General features: G+C 37.4%; 1 long non-coding RNA gene across 1 annotated transcript; it reads right to left on the bottom strand.

Annotated features, from left to right (window-relative positions):
• Positions 1-17,976: 17,976 nt before the first annotated feature.
• LOC310644385 lies at positions 17,977-22,795 on the bottom strand. The gene is made up of 3 exons (XR_014493294.1): positions 22,595-22,795; positions 19,088-19,447; positions 17,977-18,167 (listed from the first exon to the last, which is right to left on the bottom strand). It is a non-coding gene; the product is annotated as an uncharacterized lncRNA (long non-coding RNA).
• Between the last annotated feature and the right edge of the window lie 316 nt (positions 22,796-23,111).

The following is a 23,111-nucleotide window of genomic DNA, read 5'->3' as shown; positions in this document are numbered from 1 at the left end:
GTTTTTTTTGTAGGTAAACAGGCTTAATTTAAGGTTATCGCTTTTTGCAATTGCCAAGCCCATTTGCTACATTGTTTAAACTGAGACATGCCTGAGGCAGGTTAAAGAAGAAAAAAACAGAGTTTAGTATTTATTCTGGGAGGCTTTTGTGAACCTTTCTTGCTTTGCACTTGATTTCTGTGTCTTTAAGTGTACAGGGAAGGGACTGGGTGTGTGTGTATTCTTACTATATTGTGGAAGGAGAGCTCAGAAGGCAGGGAGGAAGAAGAGGAGAGGGAGAGAGGAAGGGCTGACTAGCTAGCTCAGGGGTCTATAAACTTAGCAATTTTAAGATCTGTGGACTTCAACTCTCAGAATTCCTCAACCAGCCATGGTGGTACCTTGCTCAATAGTAGTGATTGTCAGAGGGATCTTGGAGTCCTAGTGGACAATCACTTAAATATGAGCCACCAGTGTGCTGCAGCTGCCAAAAAAGCCAACACAGTGCTAGGGTGCATTAACAGAGGGATAGAATCAAGATCATGTGAAATGTTAATACCACTTTACAATGCCTTGGTAAGGCCACACTTGGAATACTGCATCCAGTTTTGGTCACCACAATGTAAAAAAGATGTTGAGACTCTGGAAAGAGTACAGAGAAGAGCAACAAAGATTATTGGGGGACTGGAGGCTAAAACATATAAGGAACGGTTGCTGAAATTGGGAATGTGTAGTTTAATGAAGAGAAGGACTAGGGGTGACATGATAGCAGTGTTCCAATATCTCTGGGGCTGCCACAAAGAAGAGGGAGTCAAATTATTCTCCAAAGCACCTGAAGGCAGGACAAGAAGCAACAGATGGAAACTAGTCAAGGAGAGACGCAACCTAGAACTAAGGAGAAACTTCCTGACAGAATAATTAAGCAGTGGAACAACCTGCCTCCAGAAGTGGTGAATGCTCCAACACTGGAAGTTTTTAAGAAGGGACTGGACAGCCATTTGTGTGAAATGGTATAGGGTTTCCTGCCTGAGCAGGGGCTTGGACTAGATGACCTCCAAGGTCCCTTCCAACATTATATTATTATTATTATTATTATTATTATTATTATTATTATTATTATTATTATTATTATTATTATTATTATTATTAGAGTTCAAGCCCACAAGTCCACAAGTCTTAAAAGTGCCAAGTCTGAAGACCCCTGAGCTAGCTGGTAGTAGTGCATATTAATAAACATGGATAAATTCATCATACATTTGTCAGTGCAAAGGGAAAGTGATTCAGCAAAGGAACAGCCACCAAAGAAATTGAAACTGGTACTTTTTTACTTTTTTTTCAATTAGTGACATTTTATTAGATTATAAAATAAAACAGAAAAAGGGGGAGAAAAGAAAAAGAACAGAGTTCCTCTGTTGCAGTAGAAGGAAGCATTAACATTGAACCTCAACTTTTTACTTTTGCATAATAATATAAATTAGCCATTTCTATAACAATAAATGAATCTACCGTAATCAGTAAAACCCCAACTCCTCCCCTTTCTTTTTTTAGTCATCAAGTTTTTGACACCTTGCTAAGCACTGGTGGGACACAAATATGGTCATGTCCTAAAAGTGGTACAATCTGTGAAAAGGTTGAAAAGCCCTGTCCTAATGAAGAGATAATTTTTGTTCTATGTGCCCTTGTGAGTCAATTGTGAGACATCAACACCAGGCATATATCTGATAACTGAAGATGCCATAGCTGCATCATTATTAAAGAAATCCCAGCACAACTTAGCTAATTATAATCTCACTGGTCTCAATTTGTTTTCTGCCATCTGGGAATACTGGTTGCTCTCTTTGTACTAATTTATTAGTTCAGGATTTCCTAAATATTAGATGATCCAGGAAGCAGCTGTTCCTATCTCATTTATTTGTTTGTAGATATCTGTTTAATGGTATTTTTGCACCACAAATAGATCCTACCAGCTGAGCCTATTAAAAAGGACTTGGTTCAAATGCTGTTCCTTGGCTTGGTTGAGAAACTGAGCAGGAAGCAAGGCCTGGAAATCATATGACCATTCCAGAGTTTGCCAGGACATCATCATAAATCTTATTTACTCAGTTCTGAATTCCAATCCAATAGGACCGCAATTCTCAAATGTAGTATAAGCTTTGTCTTTTCATATTTCCAGTGCTTTTTTTGTAAAAGAAAAAGGTGCTGGAACTCACACATGTCATACAACCCTCCCTGCATACCCTACAAGGTTCCATCCAAAAAAGGTGCCGGAACTCCGTTCTGAGCGTTCTATGACAAAAAAAGCCCTGCATATTTCTATAAATTGAGGCAAGATGGATTACAATCATGTATATTTGGTGTGCCTGCGATTGGCATGGAAGAAGCCAAAAGCTATCAGGTAGCATTGACCTTATAATTATTCCAGTCTGAAAACCTGGTGAGCTGTTCTTCAAATTATGAACAGCTTGTGATTAGATTAGTTAAACTGTTTAAATGGGGGCAGATATACAATTGAAAAAGGATTCCTATATCTTTTTTAGATATTTGGAGAAATAATTTCAGCAATGCCTATTGAAATTCCTTTTCTGTGTATCTATTATCATGTGCAAAATAAATCATAGTGTTCCTGTCAAAACTCGTCCTGAAGCGAGCGGAACAACAGCTTACCAGGAACGAGAGACGACCCACAAAGGATTGAAAGAGTTTTATTCATCTTCACAGCAACCCGAAGCAGGAAAAAAGTCAGCGTTGGCGGCTACCTGCCCCAACGCTGCTTTTGTAACAGCCCACCACTGTGACAAACACCACACCCACGAAACCACCACGCCCAATCCCACCACGCCCAAGTGCTTGACTTCCGCCCACCGCCCCCTACAAACACCCTGTCCCTCTCCGCCCATGCCTTCCTTCGGCTTTGGTGCTTGACGCTGCCTGGCATGCCGTCCCCCTCGGCTCTTAGGTAAGTTCCCCCTTGAGGCTAATTTCCCCCTCATCCGGCCCAGTGTCCCCCACAACCCCACCCTATTTATAACCTGCCTACCCAGCCCCACCCCAGCTTAGCTGAAAAACCCCTCCCGACCACCAGGCATGTGTGCCATTTTCCGTTCGGAGGCAGGGCCCCTCCCTACACTCAAAACAGCCATCCGGAGGCGAGGAAGGGGCTCCCGAAGCGGCAACTGCTTGCCAGCGGCCTCGGGCTACCGTTCTGTTGCCCCGTTCAGTCACGCCAGCTGCCCCAGCCTCCTCGTTGGTCGTTCCGTCCACCAGCTCGTCCTGTGCATGCGCGGCGACGGCGGGGAGCTCTGCCAACAGCAGCGCGGTCGGCGGAGACGGATGTGGCGGCTGGTGGCTCTTCTGGGCCCAGGAGGCGCGGGGCGGTGCACTGGGAACTGCCAAGCCGTCGGGGCCTCCAGTGGGTAGGTCGGGAGAGGCTGCAGGATGGGGGAGGGCCCCCAGCCCCGGCAAGCTGGCCCCCGTTGAATGTCGGGCCTGCGGGGCTTGACAGTTCCAGGATTTTGGTTACCAGGGACAATTTGAAGCAAAGGTACACATCAGAGCTGGCCCCACATATGAATAAAGTGTCTGGAAATTGAAGTAGGTATAAGATCTGATTTGCCAGAGGACTAATGCAAGATTAACAGCAATCTGATGTGTGTACTGAAAGGTGCCAAATACTGTCTGCAATTGCTTACCAAGCATAATTTCAAGTCTGGGTTTTTTAAAATGTTCACTGCATAGAGCCTGTACCTTAAGGACTGACTCACCTATTTTGACTCTGTTCGGTTATTTCAGGGTTTCTCAATCTCAGCAACTTTAAGTAATGTGGACTTCAACTTCTAGAATTCTCCAGCCAGCCTTGAAGAAAGTCCTTTCCAAAACCAATCTATTTATATCTTACATAAAATGCAATTGCCTAAAAGCTGATGCTTATGAACTCTGTTCCCTGTATTTTATTGACTAGTGTAGGTGTTTGAGTAGTAGCAGCCCCTGCCAGCAAAGTGGAGTTATAACCCAGGAGAACTGCAAATATTAAATACAACTTGAAGATTATTTCTAGTGAGCAGGGAAATCCCACTGCATCAGCACATGGTGATAAGTCTCTTTACTGACAATTTGTAAAGGTTGAACATGAAGATCAGAAAGCCTCTGAAAAATTGAAAAGACTGCCTTGGTTCCTTCTACTAAGATCATCACAAACTGTATATTTAATTTATAACTGTTAATACAGTGTTAATTTCATAACAGAAAAGAGAGTTACATGGTCATTAACGTAATACTGTTCCCAATGCATATGTGCTGGCAATCTGAGGGTGACACTTTCAATTAAGAGTACTTATGTGACAGTAAGCTTCTTTTGAAATTCTCTCTGATAACTCTTCCATGCTGTTTTACTTAACTTGCTATCTTATAATTGTACAATTGATTGGTTCAATGTTTGATCCCAATATTCTGTTTGAGGCCATGAGGCCAAAACACTGTTTACAGCAAGCAGCTCATTTTTGTACAGAAGCATTTAAGACACTGAGCTTGTCGATCAGAAGGTCAGCAGTTTGGCGGGTCGAATCCCGAGTGCCGCGTAACAGAGTGAGCGCCTGTTACTCGTCCCAGCTTCTGCCAACCTAGCAGTTCGAAAGCACGTAAAAATGCATGTAGAAAAATAGGGACCACTACGGTGGGAAGGTAACAGCGCTCCATGTGCCTTTGGCGGCTAGTAATGCCGGCGACATGACCACGGAGACGTCCTCGGACAAGCGCTGGCTCTTTGGCTTTGAAACGGAGATGAGCACTGGCTCCTAGAGTCGGAAATGACTAGCACGCATGTGCGGGGGAACCTTTACCTTTACCTAACTTTATATGGGCAATAACTTTATATTTATTTTAGGATATTGATTACAGATGGCTATCCATTTTGGAATATTACCTTTTCCACAAGGAAAGAAAAGCACTGGTGTTAGAAAGTATAACATTTCTAAGAAAGTAATTGATGCTTGAATGCAAGAAAATAAAAGCCTTATTTTTTTAAATAACTAGGAGAGGGGAATGCCTCATTATTTAAGTTTGTCTGGATCTGAGAGTTTGCTTTCTATTATTATTGAGAGAGACCTATCAGATAAGGACCTGAACTTTACAAAGAGCCCAAATCAGACAAGAAGGAAAAAAAATAAACTGAGAGAGAAAGCAGTTAATGAAAGCCCTGAGACTATCAGTCTAACCATTAGAAGATGTTTATATCACATATAGGCATACTAAGTAAGACTTTTAGACAAGGAAAGGGGATCCAAGTGCAGAGTCCTGCAGCTGACCACCACTCCATCTATTGCCTCTACTGGTCATTAGGTTTATATTTGTGCAGAGCTGCTGAATGCAAACTTGGTTCCAACAGCTGGCCTTCTTATGATACAGAAACAAGCAAAGTCTGCAAGGTTTGAAAAGGGAGGAAATGGGATGTTTCCAAAGCTTTTGTAGGAGATGGCCAGGTTGAGCCGAAGGGAGAGATCAAACACATCATCAGTCATGAATCCCTTCATGCCCAGAAGAGATCTAAGTGCAGCCCACCTTGAATTCCTGTGAATCCTGTGAATTACTCTTCTCTACTGCCAATTTGCTTGGGCCAATAGTAGTTCAGATTCTTGCAGAGAGCTTCAGCTTGCAACAAATCTTTATACCCCTTTGAACTGCCCAGGTCTCTTGACTTCCCTAGTGCTTGATAGCTTTCTTCAGTGTTTCCCCTTTTGCTCATTATTTTGAATATGAAAATGCTGTTTCAAATGGAATCAGGTTGCCCCAAACATTTTAGAAGTATCTCAATTTCAAAACAGAGCTGTTTTAAAAACAAAATACTTTCAAAATGCTCAAACATTCTCATGTCGCCCTTGAGAGAGAAGCTTTCCATTTAAAAAGAAATGCACTTGAAATGTTTCCATGGAAGAAATGGAAAACTGAAAATGACTTTATGAAAAGCGGAGCTGACGATTGTGGTGGAATTAAGAGCCTGTGAATAGATCAGTTCTTCGTGCTTCATCTCTGGATAAGGAGAGGACTTGAGATCATCAGACAACTTACACTCTGTGAAGAGATTGCAAAACAGCAGTTCTCCAATGGGTATAGCCAGTCCTATTTTTGTAAAAGAAAAAGGTGCCGGAACTCACACATGTCATACAACCCACCTTGCCTACCCTACAAGGTTCCATCCAAAAAAGGTGCCGGAACTCCGTTCTGAGCGTTCTATGAGAAAAAAAGTCCTGGGTTTGGGAGGTGATGGAATAGTCCTCTTGCTCAAACCATGGTCAGCACTTTTATGGACACATTTTGCATACTTCATTTTCTAATCACTTTTGCATATTGCTTGTTAACTGCTTTTTAGTTATTGGGAAACTTTGGATAGATAAATATGAAAATACTGGGTGAGTCACCTTCAGTCCAAAAAGTTTAACTTTACATTAAATACAAGCTTAAGAGCTTTAATTGTTTTTAATAGACAAGAAAAGGGTAATGTAAGTGTTGAGTTTGAAAACTTACAAACTGATTAAAGGTTGAGATAGATTTGAAATAAAATGTTGGAATTATAAGAATCCTTCCCAGAAGAAAGTGCTTTGTTTTGAATTCTTTTTAAAAATGATAGGTTGGGACTTTGATGATTGGACACTAGTGAGAAGTAGAAGAAGCTAGAGATTACAGTTAAAAGAGAACAACACTTAACTCTGACTTACACAGAATGGAACAAAATATTTTAACATTAGATGTATTGAAGGATATTTGTGAACAATAGACCAAGAAGTTGATATTATGATTGTCTGCCATTATAAATTGTTTTTAAAAGATGTTATGGAGCCTTGGTGGAGTAGTGGGCTAATGCCTCCTTAAGTAACACCAGCTGCCTGCAATTAGTGCAGGTTCGAGTCCCACCAGGCTCAAGGTTGACTCAGCCTTCCATCCTTCCGAGGTAGGTAAAATGAGGACCCAGATTGTTGGGGGCAATTAAGCTGACTTTGTAATAATGCCGCTTGGGTGTGTGTGAAAGCCCTAATAAGCAGGCATATACATAGAATGAAGGCTACTGCTAAGCTTGTAAGCCGCCCTGAGTCTTCGGAGAAGGGTGGGATATAAATGGAATTTAAAAAAAAAGAGAAATGTTAAACTGACACTGATCTGAAAGTGGATTTCAAAACGACAAGGTACAAAACTGACAGGGCATAAGAACCAAAAATATCCTAGTAGAAGGCACCATGCACCATCTTAGACTTAAAGGATGGCTGTTATTGAACATTTATTTCTATTTACATTTAACTTCTTATTTTTAATCACACATCATATCTAACCAACATAAGATTTTCTAGTATTACTTTAGTTATAAACTTTATTCTAGTATCAACATTTCTAGTATTCAATTCACAGCTTTAATCACCAAGAAAGATACAACATATTAACAAGCCTTTTAATTAAAAACAATGAAAGCATTCTTTTGATTTTTTGGAATGTACAGTAAATAGGAATGCTGCTCTAAGTAAATGGATGACATTGTAATTTAATAATTTTTGATAACGTCTAAATATTATAATTTTCTTTAAGTCAATTATATAAAATTCTAGGAGGCTAAATAATACTACTGTTGTGTAAAAATCTGTTAGATATAATTATAGTGCTGTATAATTACAGCTATTATAAGAAATGTATTCATCTTGATTTTTTTCAGAGCACAGATTCAAAGGATACAAATGATAAGAAAATAACATAATGCTAACTAGAAGGTAGAATTCAAGTGAATAAATGATTTTCACATAAATTGAATGCTGCTGTAAACTATGCTTTGGATAAAGAGACAAAATAATCTAAGTCTTCCATTTCTCAGCTGAAGATTTTTCCTTCTGAGCCTGATCAGGCGTCAATCTTTCTTTTCTGGTGAATGATCACACTGATCGTAAAATCTTATTAAAAGTTGAGAGATGGAGGGTAACCGTAGATATTCTGATATGATTAGGGCATTTCTATGTACGAGAACTAAGAGCTTTCCTTTTTTCAAAAGCTAATCATAACAAGATGTGTAGCCTTTTGAAATTAATAGGTCAGCCTACATTTGCTTCCTTCTATGTGGCTTCTTAGCTTCCTTCTAAAGCCACATCTTAATTTGACATTTTTTTCTGCTAGGCGCCACATTTGCAAAATCCTCTTGTATCTGGCATAATAGGTCATGAACAGGCTAATGCAGGCTAATGCAGGGTGCTCAACTATTCTTCCACCATCCAATCCAGAGACACAGAAAGCTGTTTTGTTATTACTGGGGAAAAAATGAAGCAGTGGATGCAAACTAATCAAAGAGCAAAGCAACCTAGAACTAAGGAGAAATTTCCTGACAGTTAGAACAATTAACCAGTGGAACAACCTGCCTCCAGAAGCAGTGAATGCTCCAAAACTGGAAGTTTTTAAGAAGAAATGGACCGGCATTTGTCTGAAATGTATAGGGTTTCCTGCCTGAACAGGGGGTTGGACTAGAAGACCTCCAAGGTCCCCTCCAACTTTTATTATTATTATTATTATTATTATTATTATTATTATTATTATTATTATTATTATTGTTGTTGTTGTTGTTGTTGTTGTTGTTGTTATTATTATTATTATTATTAATCCCATTTATATCCCACCCTTCTCCGAAGACTCAGGGCGGCTTACAATTTAAAGCACAAATCAATGTGCTTAGCAATAGCCTTCATTCTATGTATATGCCTGCTTATTAGGGCTTTTGCCCTCCCCCAAGCGGCATTATTACAAAGTCAGCTTATTGCCCCCAACAATCTGGCTCCTCATTTTACCTACCTTGGAAGGATGGAAGGCTGAGTCAACCTTGAGCCTAGTGGGATGCGAACCTGCACTAATTGCAGGCAGCTGGTGTTACTTAAAGAGTCATTAGCCCACTGCTCCACCAAGGCTTATTATTATTATTATTATTATTATTATTATTATTATTATTATTATTATTATTCATGAATCTCAGTCAACTGAACATTCAAACTGACTGGCACTGATGGTTGACAAGGGTTGCTGCCAGCATCCTAGGTATCAACCAGGTATCTCCTTAAAATATAAGATGTTCCAAGTAGTGCAGTTTTTGTAGCATTGCTGGAGTTATTGCAGGAAGCTGCAGTTTTTATTATTATTATTATTATTATTATTATTATTATTATTATTATTGTTATTATTATTATTATTATTATTATTATTATTGTTGTTGTTGTTGTTGTTGTTGTTATTATTATTATTATTATTATTATTATTATTATTCTTTTCTGTGGAATTTTTTCAGCCAAGAGTTAACAATTCAGCATAGATTGACCTCTCTTTTGAGCATGATTGCAGAGGGAAGGTCGTTCAGTCTACAGATTCCTTGTGAGCTGGACAAACCTTTGAAGACTGCATCATATATCAAGCAATATATCATATTGTTATCTCTTTTTTAAAGCAGTACTCTTCCAAATTTGGAAATTGGAAGCTGTTAAACTGCAAATCTCGTCAGTCCACTCTTTCTTCTGTTCAGTCACCCAATTCATGACATGCTATATGGCATTTGCAATTTCCCTCCAGTTCTCGCTTTCATAATATTAAAAAAGTTATTAAAAGCTCTATCTAGAATTGCTGAACAAATCAATTCCAACAAATAGCTATCTCTTAGGAATAACTATCTAAATAGATATGGCCTTATAGGAGTTACAGAAGTTGGAATGAGAGGTCACAAATAGCTCTCTAATTGCCTTTTCTAAGTAGATACACATAAAAACATCATTTTTTTCTTCAAGAAATTCATTCTAGCATATGAAAACAGTTCCATTCAGCAATTTCATCTAAACTTTAAAGGGAAAGTTGACATGTTTTTAAAAATCTTATCTCCTGTGCCAGTATGTCATGTTAATGTCTCACATAAAAGGAAATATATTAAATTCTTACAGACCAGCAGCTTGCATTTAGAGACGTCACTGGAAGAGATATAGCACAATTATTGCTATAGCATGAAAGACACAGTTGTTATACTTTCCTAGTGACCTTGATCAAATTAACAGAATTTTTAATGGGTGCTTGCTGGTTCTGTTTTAAGTAACAATGATAAAAACAAGACTAGTAACAATTCTGAATATTTTTGGATCACAAATCTTTTGGATATGCTTTAGTCAGTCATGACATAGAATCTGGTTTAAAGACCTGGTAGGAAAAATAGTCGTGATCATTTGCTTCAAGCAACCAAATATTTTGGGCTACCTTGACAGCAATCAGGTCAAAAAGAGGTCTAGATTCTAAAGTCAAACCTGGATAATTATGTGGCTAACTTTACAGAGGCCAGTCTTTCTGTTCATTTTTTTAAAAGGCCTAGTCATAAGCTGGTTAAAAACAGAAAACTGCACCACTATCAAAAAAAAGAAAGGGGGACGCAAGGCTCCTTGATGCTTCTCAAGAGTCAGCCCTTGGACAGCAGATAGAACAAGCAGAATCAGGGCAACTCATTGCAATCTTTCCCTTTATGTGTTCATTTATTTGTATATTGGTCTTCCTTCCAGAAGCCCAGCTTGCAATAAAAAAGTATTACATACAAATAAATGAAAGCAATGTTTTAAAAAATACAAAGCATAAAGTCAATTCTAAAGAAATAAAAACAGTACAACAGATAATCTTATTAGAGTGAAATATCTCATCCTTTAGAAGAAATTATAGCGATTATTTCTACAGTTACATATACACAAACACACATAACACAGCAGGTGCAAATTTTGTACAAATAGGCATTCTCTTTTATCCATTTTTCTGGTTTTGTTTTGTTTTGTTATTGAAGTAAGACCTTTTTATTCCACTTGGTGAGGACTGTCATCAAAATCTGTCACTGGATTTCCACAAATTTTCTCTAGAAAATAGAGAAAGGTATAAAGCTAAGAAATAAAAAAGATACCTACATTAGAAATTATCTCACTTCCATGCATTCTGAAGAAGAACACTGCAAGTGTAACTAGGAGAAACCTGCCTCATGAAGTGTCAGAAGAATAATTTGGAGTTGCAACTAAATCTGGGGTTCCACAAGTATAAATAAAAATGAAATCCAGACAGTTGTGAAGAAAGAATTCCCCCCCCCAAACAAAGAGGTTTGTCTATGGGGCAGCTGTAGAGGAAGTGGGCTACACAGAGATTGTTTTACAAGAGAGCTTGACCTTGGTGTGTAAGTGTGTACATGCTGGTTCTAGGGTGACCCTTGAGGGGCATGGATGTGTATGTTGATTAAATAAAATGATGTGGATTGGGTCTTAATTGAGTTTTCTGTGTTTGCAGTTTGAAATAAGTGTTTAATTAATCCTTATGTTTGTATAAGTTTAGAGAATTTTGGAGGCTGTTAATCAGTATTTTGTGGAGACCTGATTCAGTTAACATAGGATTCCCTATACAATGTTTCTAACACAGTTATAAAATTTATAAATTCTTCCTACATCACTGATAACCAAATAAAGTAGGAAAAATGATCATAAGCATATCTCAGAAATATTGTGGATTTGGTCTAGACCACCACAATAAAGCAAATATTACAATAAAGCCAATTCACGTAGTTTTGTTTGGTTTTCCAATCCATATAAAATTTATATTTACACTATATTGCAGTCTATTTGCAATAGCATTATATCTAAAGTACTAAGATTTATGCAAAGATATTAATTTAATGCCGCAAAGTATTGAAAATGTTGAAAAGTGTTCCTGAATGACTATTTAAAAAATGTAATGGGATTCCTAATGCTGACAGATCAACATATGGAGCACAACATTAGACATCACAATCATTGAAGAAAAGCAAGTTTTACTTATAGATATGCCAATACCAAACAACACTACAATGGTGGTTTTTAAAAGGACAGGAAAATACTAGAACTTAATGATTGAAACATAGAGATTGTGTAATAAATCAAATGTTTTCATTATTATTATTGGAATATTAAAAGATATAACTATATTTTTTTAGCTATTTGACCTCAAAATAGTCAAACAACATCGCATGAAACTACATACACATACCTATGTTATTTGAACAGTTCTTAGGCTTTTGGATAAAACCAGAATTGATCCAAAACCACCAGCATTTGCTGAATCATCATTATTATCATCTTCATCATCAATTCTTAGACCTCTTCCACTGCTTCTCCTGTACATGAAATCATTGCAAGTAATTTTAAAATGTACTAAGTTTGCTCTGACTCTGAATTCTAACATTTTTATTTGACCAGAGAAAGTTTACTGGACAAATGATGCTTTAGAATGGATGGAATGAAGAACATGGAAATAGGAAAGGCTTTATCACCATCTGTGGCTTTCTAACTCTAAATTCATTTAAGCACTTCAATCAGATCCATCTGTTCTGTGATAAAACCAAGGATCATTTGAAAGAGAGAGGACTAAAAGGCAAGAAGACCTAGTTCCTCCCTTTCAATCTTCCCTAGATATTTTCACTTCAGAAAGATCAGTCCACAGCAGGGGTCACCAACCTCCAGTCCATGGACCAGCACCAATCCATAGCATGCCAGAAACTAGGTCATGCAAGCAAAGCATGGGATGCAAGCAGCATGCAAAACTATGTCCCCTCTGGTCCACAAAAAAACTCTCCACAGAATTGGTCCCTGGTGCCCAAAAGGTTGGGGGCTGCTAGTCTATAGTCTACATCCAAAGTTTACTACTTAGAAAAGCTGTCAACATCTCCTTTAGTTCTTTGCTAATAAAATACCACTGTGAAGTTTTGATAGCTATTTTAATCTGAGATTAAAAAATCCTTTTGATTTGGTAACATATAACTTTTGCCTCTTCTGACTGGACTCTATAGCAGCTTGTGGACATCTATCATTAAAATAATAAAATGTAAAGCCATTTTAAAAGCCCTGCTCCAATTTTCTCTTTTAGAGAAGCAAATTTCCAAAGTTAAAATGGCTTGATCCCCTTTCTCATCATAACTCATCTATATGATTTCAGATCTGAGAAATTTTTATTCTTTTATTTTTGGACTTTTTTTCCAGCTGTTTGGAAATTTTGGGATAAACTGATGACACTGCATTATGGACCATCAGTGAATCAGAATAACAGAATAACAGAGTTGAAAGGCATCTTGGAGGTCTTCTAGTTCAACCACCTATACAAGCAGGAAACCTTATATCATTCTAGAGAAATGGCTGTCCGATCTCTTTTTAAAAACCTCCACCCACAATTTCTGAAGGCAAGCCATTTCACTGGTTAATTGTTCTCATTGTCAGGAAGTTTCTCTTTAGTTCTAGGTTGCTTCTCTCCTTGATTAGTTCCATCCATTGCTTCTTGTCTTGCCTTCAGGTACTTTGGAAAATAGGTTGACCCCCTCTTCTTTGTGGCAGCCCCTCAAATATTTGAACACTATCATGTCATCCCTGGCCCTTCTTTTCACTAGACTAGACTAGACATACCCAGGTCCTGCAACTGTTATTCATATGGTTTAACCTCCAGCCCCTTAATTGTCTTTGTTGCTCTTGTCTGCACTTTTTTTCCAGAGACTCAGCATCTTATATACATGTGTATATGTGTTTATAATATAAAAATATTTTATATTTATATTTTATATTTTTATATTGTGGCAACCAAAACTGGATTAAGTATTCCAAGTGTGGTCTTAACAAGGCATTATAAAGCAGTACTACAACTTTACATGATCTCGATTAATGCAGCCCAGGATTGCATTGGCTTTTTTGATGGCTGCAGCACACTGTTGGTTCATATTTAAGTGATTGTCCACTAGGACTCCAAGATGTCTCTCACAGTTATTGCTATTGAGCCAGGTTCCACCTATTCTATACATACCTGCACATTTGGTTTTTCTTGCCTAAGTGTAAAACCTTACTTTTGTCACCACTGAATTTTATTTTGTTAGATAGGGTCAAGGGTTCAAGTCTGTTGAGCTCCTTTTGTATCTTGAGCCTATCTTATGGGGTATTGGCTGTTCCTGCCAACTTGATGTCATCAGCAAATTTGATCAATTCCCTTTCTATTCCTTCATCTATTCTAAGTCATTTATGAAGATATTGAAGAGTACTGGGCCTAAGACACAAACTTGAGGTACCCCACTGCTTATTTCTCTCCATGTAGATATAGTTTCATTAAGAACTGCACGTTGAGTGCAATTTGTCAGCCAGTTACAAATCCATCTGGGAGTGATGCTGTCTATCCAATATCTTTCTAGCTTACTAAGAAGTACTGTAGGTTGTGATCTACTTTGACAAATGCCTTACTAAAATCCAAGTATATTATGTCCACAGCATTTCTCCTGTCTACTAATTTAGTCACTATGTCAAAGAGTGAAGTCTGATTTGTTTGGCATGAGCTGTTTTTGACAAACACATGTTGGCTTCTGGTTAGAAATTTGCTTACTTCTAGTTGTTTATAGATCTACTGTTTGATTATCTTTTCCAGGATTTTCCCAGGTATTGATGTCAGGCTGATTGGTCTGTAGTTTTCTGGATCTGTTTTTCCCCTTTTTTTGAAGATGGAAATCACATCAACTCTTTTCCAGTCCTCTGGTAATTCCCTGGGGTCCAAGATCTTTGAAAGACATGGTTCAATGGTTCCGAGAACATATTTGTCAGCTCCTTTAGAACTCTGGGATGTAATACATGTGTTCTTGTCAAATTTGGTTAAATCAGGCTGCACTTTTATGGTTCCTTAGCCACTTGGAAATTTAAAGAAAACTCTATAGCTAAGGGCCAAAATAGCTGAGACTCAAGTTAAAGCAATTTGTTGAACAATGAGATTCTGCTTCTTACAACATGCCACTCTACCTACATTCTTTTCATACCCTGAGCCATTGCCTGTTCTTAGTAGGCTTGCTGACATTTTTTATCATTGTATAATAAAAAGAAATTGAACTGTGCCTTACCTATCCTTATGATCCAGGCACCATTTTTATATGACTGTGGTGAGAAATATCAAGATCACTCTTCAGTTTTCTACAGCCCAAAGCACCAAGATATACTCACTTGACATGTCTGTTTGGACATAGTTTAGAATCTTGATCCAGGTTTCTCAAATGCATGTACAGAGATTTTTACAAGTCTTTATTAGAATTATATGGTAGAAGTTTATTTTTCAAAATACTATTTCCTGTAGCAAGCATGAGCACCTTTAGAAGAGTCATATATAATTATAGATGATGATGATAATGATAATGATGTTAATAATGATGATGATGAATTACAGTTCTTTCCATAATAGAGGAAATAAAAGTAGAGAAGTACAAATCTTGACAGACTTGAACATTGGGCACTATCTAACAAAATGAAATTCAATGGTGAAAAAGGTAAGGTTCTACATTTATGCAAGAAAAACCAAATGTACAGGTATAGTATAGGGGGTACCTTGCTCAACAGTAGTAACTGTGAGAGGGATCTCGGGGTCCTAGTGGACAATCACTTAAATATGAGCCAGCAGTGTGTTGCAGCTGCCAAAAAAGCCAACACATTGCTAGGCTGCATTAACAGAGGGATAGAATCAAGATCACGTGAAGCATTAATACCACTTTACAATGCCTTGGTAAGGCCACACTTGGAATACTGCATCCAGTTTTGGTCACCATGATGTAAAAAAGATGTTGAGACTCTAGAAAGAATACATATAAGAGCAACAAAGATGATTAGGGGACTGGAGGCTAAAACATATAAAGAATGGTTGCTGGAATTGAGTATGTCTAGTTTAATGAAGAGAAGGACTAGCAGTGACATGATAGCAGTGTTCCAATATCTCAGGGGCTGCCACAAAGAAGAGGGAGTCAAGCTATTCTCCAAAGCACCTGTGGCCCGGACAAGAAGCAATGGATGGAAACTAATCAAAGAGTGAAGCAACCTAGAACTAAGGAGAAATTTCCTGACAGTTAGAACAATTAATCAGTGGAACAACCTGCCTCCAGAAGTTGTGAATGCTCCAACACTGGAAATTTTTAAGAACAGACTGGACAGCCATTTGTCTGAAATGGTATAGGGTTTCCTGCCTGAGCAGGGGGTTGGACTAATGTCCCTTCCATCTTTATTATTATTATTATTATTATTATTATTATTATTATTAGTAGTAGTAGTAGTAGTAGTAGTAGTAGTAGTAGTAGTAAAAAGTGAATTCATAAGCTGAACTCATACAATATGCAATTCATTTTGACAAGTTCAGTCATAGTTATAATGTCAGTTCCTTATCTGATTATACCCTCTGAGCTACTTTTGAAGATAAACGCTTGGCCAGCTGCCCAAGATATTTCATTTCTACAGAGTCTTACTTATAGATATAGCTAAATGCAGCATATGCAGCTGGGCAAGAGAATGATTTGGAAAAACCAAAGGCATAACAGTCTGAAAAACAGAAAAGAGTCAGTTTGAAATAGATCAAGCATGTAATGAAGCATAATTTTCCAGTTCTATACATCATGGTGGATTAGACTATGTTCAAAAAAAAGTTTGGTTAGAAATGTTACATATAAAATAATTATAACATGAAGCATCACTCAAGACTACAGTACTGTTTACTTTTATTTATTTAGTAAATTTATATAGCTGCCCATGTCACGTATGTGACTCTGCATAACAGAGATTTTTCTGTTTTCACAGTGCAAATCACCAGGTAACAAAGGACAGCTTATTGATACTGGTACAAACTCTAAAATGTGCACAAACACATGCAGTCATAACATTATCCATATAATGCACACTACAAACATAAAATTAGCCTCCCCAAGATATGCTATGCTGGGACTACAGGTTGTTAACTTGTACCATTAAGTTTTGAAGGAAAGTCATTCAGCAAATGCCATAAATCTTCCATTTTGAAGTTTCTTAACATTTGAAAACAGTAAAAAATAATAATAATTCCAAAAGTGATTAAGAAATGAGGCTTGGCAGAGCTTATTGTCCATATGGGCTATGTTATGACTGTGAGCTTAGTTGGAATCCCTCAACTCTCGGTCACTCAATTTAACAGGTGACCACAAAAACTTCAGTTCCTACAGTTTATTCATGAGAAACAGCTATACAGAATGCATATGGGCAATCTTATTATTGGTCCTTTCTCCAGAGAGATTTCACCAGCCAGGATCTACCCTCTGGCTGCCATTCAGTGGTGGGATTCAGCCAGTTCATACTACTTCGGCAGAATTGTTAGCTAATTTTTTGTTGTCCAGGCCCAGAATGGCTTTCCGGAAGTGGCATCCACACAGAGAACCGGTTGTTCACATGTTTGAATCTCACCACTGCTGCCATTCATTGCCATAATGTCACCCCTCCCCTTTTAGGGACATCTGGTACACAATGTCCTCACAGGAAGTCTCCACAAAATCTGATCTACAAGTTTCCAACAGTTCTTTTCTGTTGGGAGGATTCTTTTTTTCTAGTTCATTTAGAATGTCTTTTGTGACCTAATTATTTTATTTCTGTTATTTGCATTTCTTAAAGCTATTGTCTTGCATGCAAATCTGCTAAAATCTGTCCTTTTATTTGATACAAGTTTCTAGATTTATATTTAAATGAAACATTATTTTAATACTGAGTTGAGAAAAAGTGTATAATCAGAAATTGAGTTCAAAAAGATTCAAGTTTAAGTCGCAGCTGAGAACTGAGATAGGATCAGTTCCCAAAATTGAAAGATACAACATCCATTCTCTCATGCGATGTAGAATATTGGAAATTATACTTGGGATGTGGTGTGGTAAAACCCCAGAATTACTGAGGATCTGATGATAATTTTATTATTTCCAAGCTAGCACATTATAGGGAACAATCTTACAACCAAGAGCAAGAATCACTAGTTTATAAAGATTTTGTATAGAATATTGATCAAACAACATTGATCAAAACAAGTTTAATATATACTATGGAGATCACAAAGTCAAAGAAGAATTGTTTTACAGCTTTTACAGTACAAAATTGTTTTACAGTTTTTACAGTACAAAATAACCAAAATGGAACACTGATATCTTTCGTACTGTTTATTAGTCATTTATTTAGCGTATGGCATCTACAGAGATCATGCAATCAATGATATACAAATTTAGTTTAAATAAAGTGTCAGCAAATATGTATATATGCTGATGCTTTACAAAAAAAATATATATTCACACTGTGAAAACACCATATATTCTTAATAGGAGGTACCAGGACTCTAAAGGTTATTCCAGCTGACCTTGAACTTAACTGTGGAAGGAAAATAAATAAGAAAGCAGTTAACACATATCCTTGAGTCTGCTGCATTTCATCTCACATGTGATGAAGTGAGCTATAGCCAACGAAAAGCCTATGCCTTATAATAAAATGTGCTAATCATAAATATGTTACCAGAATCTTTCTACTTTGGCTACCATGGACTAACACAGCTCTCCTCCTACACTGTCTAAATCAGACATGTCAAACACAAGGCCCGGGGGCCAGATCCGGCCCGTGAAGTGGTTTCATGTGGCCTGCGAAGCCATCCTGGAAACAGTGAGGGAATGGCCCCCACTGCCTTTGCCCTGGCCCAGAGACCCTCCTTCTGCCAGAGACCCTCAGATCTGTCCCACTCCCACCCAGGCCCCCATAGGCACCTTTGATGCGAACGATGTAGAGCTGGCCACGCCCACCCAGTAGGCCATATGCACTCTAGCCATGCCCACCCAGTAGGCTACGCCCACCCTGGCCATACCCACCCAGCCCCCTGAGGGCAACCACAGTGCTGATGCGGCCCTCAATGAAATTGAGTTTGACACCCCTAGTCTAAATGTATTTGGGGTCTTTAGCAGAATATTGGCATAGCTATAAAAAGAATCCTGCAATGAAATGAACAACTGACTAATGGATACTATATTGCTTACAAACTATCTGGTTATCAATGAAAGCATGAAAAAATATTTCACATGGGGTAATTTTACAAAAATAATTTTCTTCTTTCAGCCAGTAAATTTCTTTCTATTGGGTCACTGTTCCACGCAGTTGTAGAAGCCACCAGTCTTCTAGTACAGAGTCACATAAGATACAGAAAGAGGTGAAAGTGACAAATATTGCTACCTTTTCTTTTATAATCAAGAAACATGTGAAGCTTCTGATGATTATTTATTTATGACATTTTATTAAAATATTACCCTTAGAGCCAGGATGGGTCAAGAAATGGAAATCACAGATTCCAGCTATGATACTTTACTTTCAAAGGATCTTGTAGAATCTTGAAATTCTAAGTTTTTCTCCATTCCATTATATACTAAGTAATATCAAGGCTTTTATTTTGATTTCTTTCTCATGTTTTCTTTGGCTTCTTGATCGTGTAATCTCTGGTCCAAATCCCTTCTCAATGGCTCTTTTACAGCTTCTCCAAAGTTGGCTTTAAAATTGCTATATAAAGTTTACCATTTATTAGATAGAAATACAACTATGTAAAAAATATTCATAATTGTCTTAAAAGGCATTTCTATTGTCTATCTATCTTTTCTTCATAATAAAGCATTCTGAAACGATAAGAGAAATGAATTGTAGAAAACAGTGTTAAATATTGATGTTCATTTTAAATATATTGATATTGCAGCTATTATGGGATAAATTCATTTTGTGTTTTGCTTTTCTTCATTCTTATATAGCATTATATTATTGCCGTTGTGGACTTTCCATAACTGACATGCACAACATTTCCATTTTTTGAATAACAACCCAAATTCTTTTTTAGTGAATAATGATAAGGGGAGTTTGAAATGCTGATGAGGATCTTACTCTTATTTGAAGAAGAATATATGGAATGGAAAATAATCAGTTGAAGATAACAATTTTATATATCTGTAAAAGCCCTTGATGTAGGTTATGAACTAAATCAATAAGAAATTTAAAATAAAATGTTGTTTCGACTGGTAACACTATGCTGAAAAATTATTTGGATATTATCTGTAGTTCTGCTTATTAATCTTTTCCCAAAGTTAGACTGTCAGATGAAGATGGAAATATTATCAGGTTGAAATAGAAAGGAATATTTTTAAGCAAGGGGATATTGTTGGGATTTGTTTCTTCCAGTGGGGAAAAGACTTTATATGAAGATGTAAAACTATTTTCTTTCATCATTCAAGGCTTCTTCTCTTTGTGTTTAACATTCAGGAATATATAGGTAACCAAACAAAATGAGTCCATTTAGGTAGTTTGGAATAACTTCCAGGCAAAACCTTTTGCTCACAGACAATAACTGATGCTTGTGTTCCACCTACAAATATCAGCCTTGCTTTGGAATACTGGAACCAGCAAATTAGAATCAACATATACTTTGAACCAGTAAAATATAATAGAAAGTCTCATTTTTAGTGAGGGCCAAAGGGCAGAATGTATCTTTGTGAGCCAACTCACTTAAACTTCTGTCAGTTGTGCAATTAAACAGATAAAGAAACAGATAAATCCACTTTCAGGATTGCAACCGACCTCCTCCATTCTCCTGAACCTAGTTCCATCTCCATTGCCATCTATACTGCCTTTCAGTTCTCTTCCAAGAGCCAATGTTTATAAGAACTGAAAAACTCAAAGCCAAGAGGTTTTTTTGATGGAGGTTGGGTTGTTTGAAAGAACACTCTAGGTGAGCCAATCCTTCCATCCATTTCTTCATCCGGGTTTTGGCTCATGTCTTGAGTTACATTTGGCTGTGGCACAGAGTTGAGCCTTTCCAACCCTAACTGTGGAACATCTTCCAAAAGCTTCAGTTGTTTTCACTTTTAGGAAGAAAAATCATTTGAGTTTTGTCAAGTGCTTCATGTGATCTGAATTTTAATTTCCTGCTCTTTGACATGGTTTTATTTTCTATTAGTAATAATAGAGGATATATTACTTTATTCTAGGAAATGGATTCTGATCTGGAACTTACATTTGTGATTTTGCTTAAGAATAAATAAGGTATCTGCATATTCACATCCCCTCTTTTTCTCCTCATCTTTAACTCCTTTCCTATTTAAAAATGTATTTATTTTGTATTCAGATTAATTTTACCCATATTGTAGAGTTTTTCTGCAACAAGGTTATTCCAGCAATAGTTGATAGAGCTGTACAGCACTTTGAAGTCAGTCTACCATCAATTGCATACAGTTGTGGGAAATGATACAGCTGTTTAAGATGGGGCAGAAATGGCTTTTAAGAATCAAAGCCGAACTGTTGCACAGCCCTAATGTTTAACCATTGTTGCTCCCAATCCATAATGTTTGCTTCTCCACTGAATTAATAGGCAAAATACCAAGTGAAGGAGGATAGTTTTTTTTACATTCTATCACTGCCACCACTGGAGCAACCATTAAGTCATGCAAGTAGTTCAAAGGATGTAGGCAGGTAGGCGATAGAACATTTGCCGACTGAGCATGTAATTAATCCTTGTGGAGTTTTTAGTGTCTCTCTCAGGGTTGAGTTTTATTTAGAACTGGAGTTAGAATAGAGTTAGAATAAGCACAATTGCTCTCCTGCTTGAGAAAAATCAGTTCTTGATAGATATTTCCCAAGCTACAGCTTCCCAAAAGGAAGAAAGCCATGACAGTTCATATACGTTTATAGCAGCCTTCCCCAAGGGAGGGGAGTTTGGGAAAGAAGTTAGGTAGACAGTTTGGGAAGTACTGGTTTATTGGTGGATGAGTCCTTGTGCTTTTGCAGGTAATCGATTTACGTTTCTAGTAAGAACAATTCGTTGATCTCCTTGCAATCTTCTGCAATAGTACATATAAGAGAAAAACTGGAAAAGGAGGAAAGAAATGAAGGACCCAACCACCTTTGTCTTAGCCACAGTTGCAATCAGCTTTATTCTACATACATCTTACATCTTATCCCTGATAGATTTCTTCTGAGAGATTAAATTCATCAGCAAAAAGTTCCTTACCACCAGACGTGGGAGAAAAGGAAAGGAACATCTTTGTTCCTTCAGAGAATTATTTAATGTTGTTCAAAGTAACATGGCTGGTTCCTCACTTAGCAGTTAAGAACAAGCTAATGGTGCAGCAGATGGGAAATCATCTAATTATTTTATACTGTAATTTCCTCAAGAATCACTGCATATTTTTTATCTGAGAATATATATATATATATTCTTTTCTTGCTGTATGTTTTAATCTTTGCATGAATACCAGCTGCCTTCATAATTACTCAGTGCACAGTTAAGAGCTTAGGAAAAGAAAGAACAGTCAATCTATTTCATTTCCATCAGGATACCACCATGACCAGATAAGATATCCTCCACAAATCTAATGAAGCAGACTATGATCAATGAAGGTTCAGGATCCAATCTCGGTTGGTCACAGGGACCAGAGTTTTAGTCTTTTGAGCTTTTAGACTCATGCAGGAGCCCATCCTCATGGAATGTCTCTCTAATGGAATGTGTCACATTCTGATAGACCTTTGCTGAAGATGGGCTCCAGCATGAGTCCAATCATTATTCATTCACTTATTGAGATTCTAGGCTTCCAGGAGCCTGAAGAACAAACATTATGAACCCAACAGTTTATTATTGTTGTGCTAGTGGCAAGTTTGGTCATCAAAATGCGAACAAGAAATTACAAATAGCCTAGTGCCACAAATGAATAATTCATGCAGAATGAGATATTAAATATTTATATTTATATTGGATATTCATTTATTAAACAGATGTTTACCTTGTTTTTTAATCAAAGAGGTTTAGAAACATCAATAGAGCCTGTCATCAGGATTGTCAAGGAAGAATAAGGGAAGGTGGAGAATGGCGATAAGCGATGGAAGGAAGCAAGATCAGGTCCCAGCCCAAACTTCTCCATATCTCATGTCCATCTGAGAGGGCAAAAATTCAGGCAAGATGGATGTGTTGCTCACTAGACAACCACTTGGGAGAGCCTAGGATACCTGGTTTTAGCCCTGCTTTAAAGTGGGCGTGGGTGAGCATAAGGGCTTCTGAGGATGGGGATATGGAGCTTAGCATCCTCCTGAGAAATTTGAATGCAATGTATTACAAACAGACTATTAATACTAGAACATTTAGAAACATTTTAAGGTGTTATCCAGAAGCACATGACTTTTGCCAAGCAAAGTATTTCAGTTTCATCAACAAAATGAGGATACCTTTAGAACATTTTTTTTTAAAAAATTAAGATAACATCCACAAGTAATGGTGCACTGTGAAGAGGTACATAAGCCTAA

Source organism: Vipera ursinii (assembly GCF_947247035.1).
Source record: "Vipera ursinii genome assembly, chromosome: 1".
In the NCBI taxonomy this organism is placed as follows: domain Eukaryota; kingdom Metazoa; phylum Chordata; class Lepidosauria; order Squamata; family Viperidae; genus Vipera; species Vipera ursinii.
This window is presented reverse-complemented; position numbering and strand designations above follow the sequence as displayed.